The sequence below is a fragment of the Ambystoma mexicanum genome, chromosome 4p, assembly GCF_040938575.1.
Source record: "Ambystoma mexicanum isolate Mex_15411 chromosome 4p, UKY_AmexF1_1, whole genome shotgun sequence".
Taxonomy (NCBI): Eukaryota; Metazoa; Chordata; class Amphibia; order Caudata; family Ambystomatidae; genus Ambystoma; species Ambystoma mexicanum.
The window spans coordinates 826,341,865-826,354,423 of NC_090927.1; the positions used below are offsets into that span (position 1 = coordinate 826,341,865).

The window sequence follows — 12,559 nt, forward strand, 5'->3', positions numbered from 1 at the left end:
AATGTATGGTCATACCGCAGTAGGCGGCACCTTGATAGAAATGGCACACACTGTTAAGAATAGTTGTGGTGAACACGGATGGCACACAAACAATTTATGGCTGATGGGCTAAAACTTAAACTTATGTCATGGAATGTTCGGGGGCTCAAAAACCCGACAAAATCCAGGAAAGTGGCTACGTACATCGCTAGACATCACCCACACGTTTTGATGGTACAGGAGACACATGCACTTCTAAAAGTGAACGCTGACCATCTCAAGCACTGGGTTCTGCTGGCCCTTCTGCAGCCACCCTCCCTCCCTCCTTCTCTGCCTTTCCCCTGTTCTCTGCAGACAAGGTTTCCAGACAAGTCCGATCTATGAAAGTCTCGTCAAAACAGGTCCACCCCTGCTCCTCCAAAACTATCAAGGACCACATCGACTCCCTGGCTCCTGCCCTGGCTGATTTCTGCAATCACTCCTCTGCCACTGGAGTCTTCCCATCCCCCCTGAAGCACTCCCTTGTGCACCCTCTTCTTAAGAAACCCTCTGCCGACCCCTCCTGCCCGGCTAACTATCGCCCAATCTCCATCACTCCCTTTCTGGGCAAGCTCCTGGAGAAACTGGCCATCTCCCAGCTTAATCTCCACACTGAATCTGTTGGTTGTCTTCATGACCATCAGTCTGGCTTCAGAGCTGCTCGAAGCACGGAAACTGCTCTCCTGAACATCCGTGAAGACCTGCTCTCCAACCTTGACTCCAACACCTCTTGCGTCCTCATCTTGCTTGATCTCTCTTCTGCCTTTGACACTGTCAATCATGCCATCCTGCTCAACCATCTCCGTGATAACCTGGGTATCACTGGACAGGCTCTGGCGTGGCTGAATTCTTTCCTCTCTGACCGACCCTCCCAGGTCCAACTTGGGTCCTTCCTCTCCGATATCGTAATCTCTACCTGTGGTGTCCCACAGGGGTCTAACCTCTCTCCCTGGCTTTTCAACCAATACCTGGCACTCCTTACCCACTGCATCGCCGTTCTTTGCCCCAACTTTCAGTGCTATGCGGATGATACCCAGCTCATTTTCAGGCTACCCTCGGCCTCCTCCTCTCCTTCCCTCATCTCTGATTGTCTGCCATCCATGAGTGGTGTGCCGCCAACGACCTCTGTCTTAATGCCAGTAAGACTGAGATTCTACTCATCGGCACAACAGCTCCCTCCTTCCCTGCAGCTCTCTGACCGATCTCTCTTGGCCCTCTTCCTGCTCCCACCTGCAAGGCAAAAAACCTCTGAGTCATCTTCGAATCCACACTCTCCTTCTCTCCACATCTCTGACGTCTCTAAGAAGTCACACTACCAGTTGCACCTCCTCAGAGGTATACTTCCTTTCCTCTCCTTCCCCCAGAAGCTCACTGTCTCCAGAGCTCTGGTTCTCTCTAAGCTGGACTATTGTAACAGCCTTTATCTAAATCTGCCTGCTTCTAATCTCTGCCCTCTGAAACTGATCCAGAACAGGACTGCGAGTCTTGTCCTTGGCCTCAAGCCCAGGGATCGTATCTCTCCAGGACTGAAACCTCTTCACTGGCTCCCAGTGGCTACGAGGATTAAGTTCAAAACCCTCTGCATTGTCCACAAGGCCTACTGGGGCTTGGAGCCACAATACCTTCAACTCTCTCTTCCTAAATAGCTTCCTTCTTGAGCTCTTCGCTCATCCGCATCCAACTCCCTCCGGGTCAGTCGCTTCTCCAAGCAACGAGTTGGTGGTGGATCTCTCTCTTCGGCAGGGGCCTGCCTCTGGAACAGCCTTCCTGCCACCCTGAAACTTGAGGAGAACCATCTCCGGTTCCGGAAGCACCTCAAAACCTTCCTCTTTGCCTCTGCTTTTTCTCCCCTGCTAAATTCCTGGCGGAAACAGCAGTGGTTACTTGGCCACCATTTCTGATTCTTGGGCCCAGGCCCCACCAGTTGCCTACCCACCTGCACTGCCTCCCTGGCAACCCCTGCACCTGTGGACTGTTTTCTGTATCCCTACAGTCCCCCTACTGGCACTTATGTCTGCACTTACCTTGCACTTGCCACCAGTGGCCATTTTTATTTATCTTATTTTATTCTACTATCCCATGTACTGCACTTTTCCCCTCTCCCTTCCCCACGCACTTTTCCCTTTCCCCCTCCCCATGCACTTGCGCGATCTGAATGATACCTGGCCTAGTAGGATCGTTTTTCTGTTTTCCCTTTGTTCCCCCTCCCTTGCCTCGTCGCGCCTTGATACACTTGTGTATAGGCGCGTTATAAATGCTATATCATATCATATCAAGGTATTGCATGCAATGCTCCACCCAGGCTAGGGGGTACTCACACTTATACATCCCTGGATAGGCTTCCAATACACAAACAGCAAGATTGATCCCCAGGGTAGATATGTACTGGTCTGGGGCAACATAGCTGGGAAATCAGTGGTGTTAGTCAACACCTACGGGCCAAACACAGACGACCCTGACTTTTATATAAATATTCTGGATATGCTCACGTCTTCAGATGACGCTTGGATACTGTGGGGGGGCGACTGCAACACAATATTAGATGTCTCCCTAGACCGATCTTCTGATACACCCCGAGGACCCACCAGTGCTACCACCACTTTACACCAGATTTTACTACAGATAACATTGATCGATGCATGGAAGACACTACACCCATTTTATACGCAGTACTCATACTATTCTTCAGTGCACGACTCCGAATCCCGTATTGATTACTGGCTTCTCTCCTCGTCTCTCTCAAGCACGTTGAAGAGCTGTGAAATACACCCCGGTACCTTATCGGACCACTCCCCAGTTTTTCTAGAAATAATACTGCAGGATCCCGACCTAGTCGATTCACTCCATACAAAAATAAGCGAATTTTTCACTATAAACAAGTGGTCCATTGACCGGCACGCAACTGGGAAAGCACCGGGGTCAGACGGCCTGGGCATGGAACTGTCTAAAGAATACCATGCCGAACTTGCCCCGGTGTTGTTACCGGTGTGGGAGGAAGCAATGGATGGGGCATCCTACCGGACACTATGAGGGAAGCAATTATTACAGTATTATTAAAGCCTATATGTCCACTCCATGACATGTTTTCATATAGACCCCTCTCATTAATTAATGTAGATTCAATGTAGATGCAATCATATTTGCCAAGGTCCTGGACACCAGGCTCCTACCGAACATGCCCAAACTGGTCCACCTGGACCAATGTGGCTTTATTCCAACAAGATTGACCGCTCCAAATCTACGCAGGCTGTTTGGGGCAATGGCACAGATTAACCCAGAGGCGAGAGCAGCTGTGATCTCCCTTGATGCCAAAAAGGCTTTCGACTCTGTATCCTGGGAATATCTGTTTGCGGTACTGAGTAAATTCGGGATGGGCCCCTTACTTCCTCAAATGTGTTTGGCTACTGTACACCGAACCAGGAGCTAATTTCCTGACCAACCATACCATCTCCAGATTCTTCCCATTGGGAAGGGGTACCAGACAGAGCTGCCCATTCTCCCCCATATTGTTTGCACTAACAATTGAACCAATAGCAGCTTTTGTGCGACAAAATCATAGACAAAGAGGCATTAGAATGGCAGGCCTAACCCAGTCTATATCACTATATGCGGATGACACACTTCTCTATATCCGAGAACCTGAAGTTAATCTGGGCCCCATCATCACAGATCTACACGAGTTTCCAGAGTACTCGGGCTATAAGATATACGACTCAAGTCGAAAATATTTCCACTCATGACCGCCCCTATTTGTCCAACCAACACCCATGGACTTAAATGGTCACCCACACAAATCCGATATCTGGGAATAATTATATCCAAGGATAGACTATCACTATATACCGACAACCATGACCAGTTATTGCACTTACTTACTATCAAACTACAACTATGGGCTAAGCTCTGCATCTCGTTGCTTGGAAGAATCGCAATCCAGAAGATGGTGGTCCTCCCTAAACTCCTATACCTTTTCGGAAACATCCCGATCTGGCCGGGCATGGTGTTTTTTGATAGACACCGGTCCATGGTCACCTCATTCATATGGGACAGGGGAATAGCCAGGATGAAGTGGCAAAAGCTAGTTGAGCCTTAAAACACTGGGGGTATTGCAGCACCAGGCTTTGAGCTGTATTACCTGGTGGCACAGGCCCAATTTGCGAAACATTGGTACGATTGACTGGACACTGCACCACATATCCCAATAGAAAGACACTCTGCATCTCCGACCGAACTCCATTCCATCATATTTAGCACGGGGCACAGGGACCCATGCAAATTTTACCCGGTCACCACCACCGTCCATGCCTGGTGTAAGATCTATAAAAGATTACAGATAGAGACACCCTATGACCCGGAAGCCCCCCTATGGAACTTCCCTGGTATTACACCTACATTTGATGCAGACATTCAGAGACTTTGGGACCCAAACAGGGAGATAAAAATCTGTGTTATGTTCCCTAATGCGAAATACGTGACCCTGGATGACTTTATTACCACAGTGGGGGGATGACATCTCAGAATACTTCAATATCATCTCATGAAAGCGGCGTTTAGCGCCAGATGGCCATCATTCCCAGACGAGCCGCCCGCATGAATGGTTGCGGGCCCTGACCTCCGGGACTGGACCCGGTATCTCCAAATTATACACTATGATACAAACACACTCCCCTTCCTTGAATACAGTCAGTCACTTGGGAGGCAGACATGGGGGTAACATTCAGAGAGGAGAAATGGCTCAGGTACAGTCAACTGTCCAAGTCAGTATCATTGAATGCTGGCCTCCGGGTGATTCAATTTATATTTTTAATAGATTGCACTACACGCCAGCCAAGATGTCCAAGTTGACTGAAGACTGCACGGGGGACTGCCAGAAGTGTGGCAATCCACGAGCAGACTTGTTCCATATGTACTGGGCCTGCCCACTGATCGCTGAGTTCTGGAGGGAGGTTGCCATGATTATAGAGGAAATAACGCAGATCCCGGCTCCGCTTACCCCTCAGAAATATCTGTTTGGAGACATTGGGAAAGCAGCAGAGGTCACGAGAACACTATTTAATGTGTCCTGTATGGTAGCGAAAAAAAGTATATTGCAAAGCTGGAAAAGTCCTCATGCACCACGCATCGAACACTTTCTCAGGGATCTCACGTATGTGAATGAATGTGAAGAACAATATGTTATGATGTTGCCCAGAACAAGTCGCCCTAAGGACATTTGGACCCCATTCAGAATATACCTATGTGATATGATTCCTGATGATGAAAACTCTCCTATGCCATTGCCCTGAATATGCAAAACTTATTTCACCGTGCCTTTGAAACTGCTTTTCTTTTTACATTACACCTGTTTAAATGTGCTGTATGCAAATTGACACGACCATCAATAAATAAAGTTTAAAAAAAAAAATATGGTTGATCCACTACTGTTCCTCCTGCTTCTCCTTTCACCACCACCCCCTGCTTCTTAGGTCTTACTCCCTCCTCCTGCCCCTCTACTCCCTCTTTCACCATCTCCCTCTCAAATCGTTCTTCCTCCTCCTCCTCTACCTACACTTCCCCTTCTGTTTTATTCGTTCTTACATAGAGCCTGTTGAAGCAGTGTTCTCTCTGCATCCTGCCTACTCACTGTCTCTGCAGCAGAGTACTTTGCCTACAGATGGGAGGATGGGGACTCATTACTAATATGGATTCTGGGTGAACACTAACGATCCTTGTTATCCAGGCTTGCCTCCTCTTCGCTTCAGATGGAATTTTATTTAAATCTGCAGCAACGCCAGTGCACTTAATGTGGCAGTCCACTGCTCCTGGCCCCTGGGATTCCCTGCAACCAATCTCTGGCCGCACACGAATAGCTGGTGGTGGGGCCCAACCACCTGACTCGCTGACACCCTTAGGGCCATGCAGGGGATATTGTCACACTTCCTTTTTAAGGTCTTCCTAGAGAACGCTTCCGCTTTCTGACAGAGCTCTTGAAGATACATATGAGGGGCCCAGTTTTCAATCAACTGCTTTGTGTGGAGAAATCTCTGATATATACTGATAAGTCCCGTCCCCTGTCCTCCATCCTTGTGGGAGTGCCGCAACATGGGGACTGTACCGGAACCTTTGGCAGCGAAAAAAAATTGAGCTTCCTCTCCGGCACCTTTCCTCAGTCCCTTTTTCCGCACGGAGTGTCGGACCTGGCAGCCACCGGACAGACTTTTTTAGCTTTCCGCTTGATTCCTGTTTGTTTTTTCCAATTCTTATTTCAACTTCCCTTCGGTGCCTCACCTCCATGGCACATGTCGACTGCAGGTGGCTTCATGAGGTGTGCCTCATGCAACCGTTCGTTCCCAGCCTTGGACCCCCATGCACTCTGTCTTGAGTGCTTGGGACCCGATCACTGCTGGGACTCATATTCGGCTTGCAGCGCTCTCGGTCACAGACCCTTAAAGAATAGCTTGTCGCAGTGGATGGAGATCTTACACACTTCTCCTCTGCCCCACCTTAAAGACTTTGGGCCTCATTACACGGTAGGGGGTAGCCATGGCGCTATTAGCGCCATGGCTCCCCCCTTAACGCATTCCGGGTCCGTGTTCCCGAAATAGGGACTTACCGGGTCATTCCGACCCTGGAGGACCCGGTACGTCCCCATTCCGGGAACCATTCCCCATTCCCATTTGAGCCCCCATAGGGCTCAAAGGGAATGGGGAAGGAGCTAATAACGATACCGCAATTTGCGGTACCGTTATTAGCTCCGAAGTCCCTTAGTGGGTCCCTTCCAAAATGCCTGGTAAAACCAGGCGTTGGGGGAGGGACCCACTAAGGGGCCTCGTAGTAGGACGGTAAGGGATTACCGCACCGGGGGCCCTTACCAGTGCCGGTAATCCCTTACCGCCTACCGTGTAATGAGGCCCACAGTCTCTAGAACCTCTCTTCAAAACAAGGTAGGTCCTCTGTTCAGCACGGCTCCACAGCGCAGCGACTCCTTCCCCGGGGGTCCAATTTTAAGATGACAACTGGGACATCATTCAGGCCCTCGACTGGGTCCCAGTATAAGAGCAAATGGACTACGTTCTGCCATTGGGCTCGTGACAAGGGTCTAGACGCTGTCACCTGTCGTCTGGATGACATACTGCCCTTTTCAGCACACCTGGCTCGCTCTGGAGTTCAGGTGGATACTTGCGGCCATTGGGGCTTACAAGAATTCCCCACAGCATGTGTTTTCGGCAGTCAACCCAGTGGTTAAGAACCACCTTAAGGGGTTGTCTAGGATGTTTCCACTGGTGCATAGGCCTTTGACGAGGACTGGGTGTCTTGCTCCTCGTCGTCCTCGGCCTGGTCCGCTGTGTCCTGTGGACCCGTATTGTCAGCAGGCAGCATTCCTAGGGGGTAGAGGGCGCTGGTTGAGGGAGAGGTGGAGACTGGGCCGTAATGCTAGACTGCGTCAGGCCGTTGCCTCCGTGGGCTGAGGCACGGTCATGACAGTGCTTGGAACCGGCGCTGTTACTGTAGGGTGAGGCTGTACTGGAGCTGGAGTTGGAGGAAGCATTGGTGGGATCATTGGATGAATGATCCGCTTGAGGATCCTTCCCATTTGGGGAGACCTCATGAGTGTGAGGAATTTTTAAAAAAACTTTTCCCCGCAAGCTGCAGAGGCCCGTTCTTGGCTCGGTACTGTCGAGTGTATGATACTCTCCCTGCACCGAAGCCTTGGGCGTATCCCACTTATGTGTATCTAGTCTGCAATGATGTTGGGTAGGAGGTGCACCATGTGACCTGCTGCGTGGTCATGGGGGACCATTCAACTCTTGGAGTATCGCTGGAATGGCGCGTTTGGGCCTGCGTCGCAATTATCTCTGGCAGTGCCACCACATTTTTCAGGTACCGACCCACGTGCTAGCTGCAAGTCTATGGAGGCAGTGGCTCTGGCCTCTGCCTGTTTGCCTGATCGCGTAGGCTCGGACCTGGCCTGCACCTCGGGTGTCAACTTGGTAGGCTGCTTTTGTAACTGTGTTTGGGCCTGGTAACAGAGCAAAGCCCCTCAGGTCCTGGCCCGGTGAGTTGCCTGACCCCCCCAGCTGTGGGCCCGGGAGGATCTGTGGACCCCTCCTCTGCAAGGCTGGTAACTACTTCAGTGTCAGAACCTTTGCTGGTAGCACAGCCTGTTAGGCCCCTCCCGCTAGGGTGCTTCCCAGGAAAGGAGTCACCTTTATGGGGTGCAGATGAGAACAAAATACTTACCTTTTTCGTCCTTCTCCTTACGTATGCCTTTATTTGGTCCGTAAGAATCTGTTGAATAACTCTCTCCACCTCACTGCCCGGTTCATCAGGGACCGGGTTGTAAGGGTGTCACACGCCGAACAACCTTCCCAGCCTTGGTCGTCGCCTAGGCATCGGAGGCAGAGTGCATGCATGTTGGAGGTAAGGAAAGAACCGTTGCATGCCAGACACCTACTAAAAACCTGTCACGGCCGACATGCACTGGGAAAGGGCGAGGTACCGAAGGATGGTGGAAGGCACAGTACTAAATAAGATTGGACAAAATATAATAGGAAAAACATATCTATACGGACCACGGTCCCTGCGGAAGACTTTGAACACCTGCAATTACTGGAACCAAGGAGGCCCAACCACAGCGTTGCTGAAGCAGGTCCACTCCCGTCGACGCGGAAAAGAGGACTGAGGTGTGGGGCCGGTGGGTGGAGTCAAGGGAGCGCAACTAAATTTAAAGGGGAAATACATATTTTTCTGCTGAAAAAGGGTTCTGTTCCCGTCCCTAGCGAGGGACGCCCATACAGTATGGAGAAAAAGGGACTATGGACTAGGAGCACGTTAGTCACTATGGTGAGTAACTTATAATTCCTTATTACTAGCGCCTCTGGCTTCCACTGTTAATGTTGTTAAAGAATGCAGGCATGATGCTCAGAACATCATTTACAAACCTTTCCAGTGCTTCCAAACCATCATGGCCCGATTATAACAAGCAGTTGCAAAGTCAATAGTTAATTTAGCAGTTTTCTTTTGTAAAGCCCCAAGATGCCCAAACAATTTGGTCCTCCCTACATTTACAAAGCCTTTATTGACGTTTCCAATGCTTGTCCTCCCTAATCACTTCACTGACTCCTGTCCTCTTTTCCAAACTGCTCTCTGTCAAAATTCTCCTTTTACAAAGCAAGAGCATGAATACATTCATAAAACAAACATAGAAATAAAGCTGCCTGTACGCAGCAGGAGCATGGGAATGTTTAATCTATGTTCACCAATTACATTTAGGAATGAGTCTTCTTCCCAGTCTCGGATGTACACATTTTGATCTGAAACTTGCTATTTGCTACATGTAGCAGGTGTGTGGTTTTACTCATACGTCCCGTCCTCTTTCCTCCTTCCCATACATCTAGTAGGGTGTATCCTACTTTAATAACCTACAGACTGTCTGGATGACCCTGGTGAGCTTAGGTTAAAAAGACACAAAAGAAACTACTAACAACAGGAAGACAATACAATCCCCTCTCTCCGTCTTTGAGTGTGTTTAATAGGCGGAGTGTGGGAAAAAGTCAAAAGGTATGCTCAAATTACATAGTAGGCCAAGTTATGCCTCTTGAGTGTAGCAATCACTGTCGACCGGTTTCAGTGGCATGGGTGTGGATCCAGCCACGTTCATCAGGACAGTCTTTGTTTTCAAACAACTGGTAAAATCATTTGTATCATAACCAAGTTGAAGAAACAAGGTGGACAAGTGGTTTTATACTTTACCAACTTGTCTCAATTGCCATTGAACTGGATCAGTCCATGAGGGAACCTGGGGCATAAAGAGATGCACCATAGTCACCTCGAGGCTAATAACTTCCTCCACCAGTTAAATTCAGGTCAGGGGTACATACACAAGGGGACTGACCTGGTGTTTATTCTCCCCTGTGTAGTCTGGACAGCATTGAGGAAAAGCCTCTCCCCTTTCAGGTGATAACAAGAGGGATCCAAGTCAGGTACTGTCTATCTGTAAATAATGTCAACGATATTGCATTTCGGTGTGTTAAAAATATTGTAATCTGACGATATTGACTCTACACAATGCAGCTGTGCCACAAGTGGGGTCAGATTCCGTTATAGAGTAGTCATTCTATAGTGCTTATACACAAGCCGTGTTCGTGCTTGTTTTTCTTCTAGACACGGCTTGAGCACCATGTGCTCTCAAGGTGAGCCGGCTAGTATATTGCACAAACACTTACTTCATTGGGTGCAGTAGATGTCCGCTACCCGATGTCGCCGAGTCCGGATCCAGTCGGACGCGTTTGGCGCCTCTGTCTGAATCTATTAACTGGCTGTAACATAATCGTGATACAGATGTGTCTATAATAACAAAAACCTAATGGCTGCCCTATATCTAGCACAAAAAGTATGAAAAGGGAATATATTTATGTAACGGAAAGTCAGTGTTCAAAAGAATAAATGCGGTTGAGTCAGCTCTCCTCTCCATGTTGGACAGCAACAGAGTAAGGCAGTCCCTGTAGACAAGGTAACACACTCTGGCTCCGGCTTTTAACACAAAGGCAGTTCAAAATGTGGATCGAGGTCTGCCTGGCCTGCCACGCTAAAGTCTTGCTTTCCAATTTCTACAAACACAGTTTAACAAAAAGTTCACAGCGGTCCCCCTCTGTCGGGCTCAAAACTTTCACAACAAAAAGTTCACCACACTTGCAGGGGTTCCCTTCTCCAGCATGTGGTCTGGCATGGATTCACATGCTCATGAATATTCCCCGTCGTCAGGCTGAGAATCCTCGGTAAAGAAAAAATCAGTATCAGTTTCGTTTCTGATCTGTCTTTCTTAGTAGTAACCAATCACTGGTCTCTGGGTCATACTGCCCCCAGCCAATGACTGCCCTCTCCCTAAGCCCCGCCCCTGTCAGCCATCCTCAGATTTTTACCGCACGTTCAACTGTTGGGAGTCCTCGTGCTATAGCTCTGGAGCTTTTACTGCATTTTGCGCTTTTTCAAAGAGATTTATCTCATTTTTCGGTTTAATCGAGCCTCAAGCTCCTCAGTTTCTACTTGCGATCAACGGAGACCCGTTTCGGATTTATCTACGCCCCTCAAGGGTGAAGTTTTCATCGAGTTACGCTTCTTGGAGGATTCCAGAAGTTTCTGAAGCCTACCTCGCGGACGAGAAGAACATGGCTAAGGAGAAGGGAAGCTCGACTCCCGGCAAATTGTTCAGGATCTGCCCTGGATGCAACCTACAAAATGTGTTCAAGGAGGACGAGCATTCGAAATGCCTTTACTGCCTCCACGAGGACAAAACGCAGGTGGAGAAGGACTGTGCGTTTTGCATGAACATGTCGGATCGGACTATGAGGGATCGTCAGACCCGTCTCTCCAACTGGTTGGAAGGCAAGAGCCCAGCAGGTGAGAAGAAGAAGAAGTCCAAGCGGTCTTCTAAGTCCTGTGAGGGCGCCCCGGCGACGGGGGCCCAACAGAAGGCAAAGCACCACAAGTCCTCGGGCACCGGGAGCGCCGAACGGTCGGGCTCCTCGGCGCTGCCAGGCAAGGCGCACCTTCACCGACGCCATCAACCGCGAGCCAACGCTCTGGCTCGGGGAAGAGAAAATCCGAGAACCCGGCTAAGCTTCTGGAGAGGCCCCGGTCGATCTCGGAGGATCAGGCCAAAGGGGAGCGAGGCGGTGACCCTCCCCCTAAGGCAAAGGCCTCAAGCTCGCCCAAGGTGGTGAAGGCCTTGATACCGGCCAAGGCCTCGATTGAGGGAGTCGCTGCGGCACTGGAAAAGCCTGTGGAGGCTATCCCAGTGGAGGCGATCTCGGGGCCCAGAGTTTCCCTGCCTCCGCGGAGGTAATCCTCTTTTAAGCCCGTCGAGAAGACCCCTGTGAAAACCCTGGTGGAAAAAGAGGGGGTGGGGGCGGTAGCAGTGACGGACACGGACACAACCTCCGAGGGGGAACTGACTGAGAATTTGGAAGAGGCCCTGTCCCACTTAAGGGATCCTGACGAGGGGGATGATGAGAGCGAGGGTGGTGACAGCGAGGTTCCCGTGGAGGAACAACTGTCGCTCCCGGCACGTCCGTCACAACCCGAGCCACAAGACAACTCGGCGGCCATTTTGATGGCAATCCAAGCCTTATGCACAGAGATAAGGACGAGACTGCCCCTACCCCCGACAGACGACCCAGCTGAACCGGGTCTGTCGGGAAGCCCTCCAAACAAGAGGAGGAGAATTCATCCGGCTCCCCTTCAGCCCTCACAGCCTTCTCAGCCTTTGTCGCCCTCCCCGGGCCCGAGGGATGACACAGGAAAAGACACGGCCACGACAGGGACGGATGACGATGGCGGCGATGACGGGACTGACCTCCCGTCTCCGATTCCTCGGGCGTCTTCTCCCGACGAAACTGGCTCCTTCCATGCCATGATTGCCAGGGCATCCGAGCCTTTTCAACTCTGCCCTGAAGAAAAGAAGAAGGAAGGCTTCCTCTACCAACGGCGTGAGGCCAAGAGGAAGACGGTCCTCGCGGTGCCGTTGCTGGATGACATCTGGGACGAGGGTCTTGCCCTCCTG

General features: G+C 50.3%; 1 protein-coding gene across 4 annotated transcripts in view; it reads left to right on the forward strand.

Annotated features, from left to right (window-relative positions):
- The window catches only part of USP45 (ubiquitin specific peptidase 45), a 3,631,241-nt gene that overhangs the window by 3,212,156 nt on the left and 406,526 nt on the right, over nucleotides 1-12,559 (forward strand). The gene's annotated exons all lie outside the window — the stretch shown is intronic.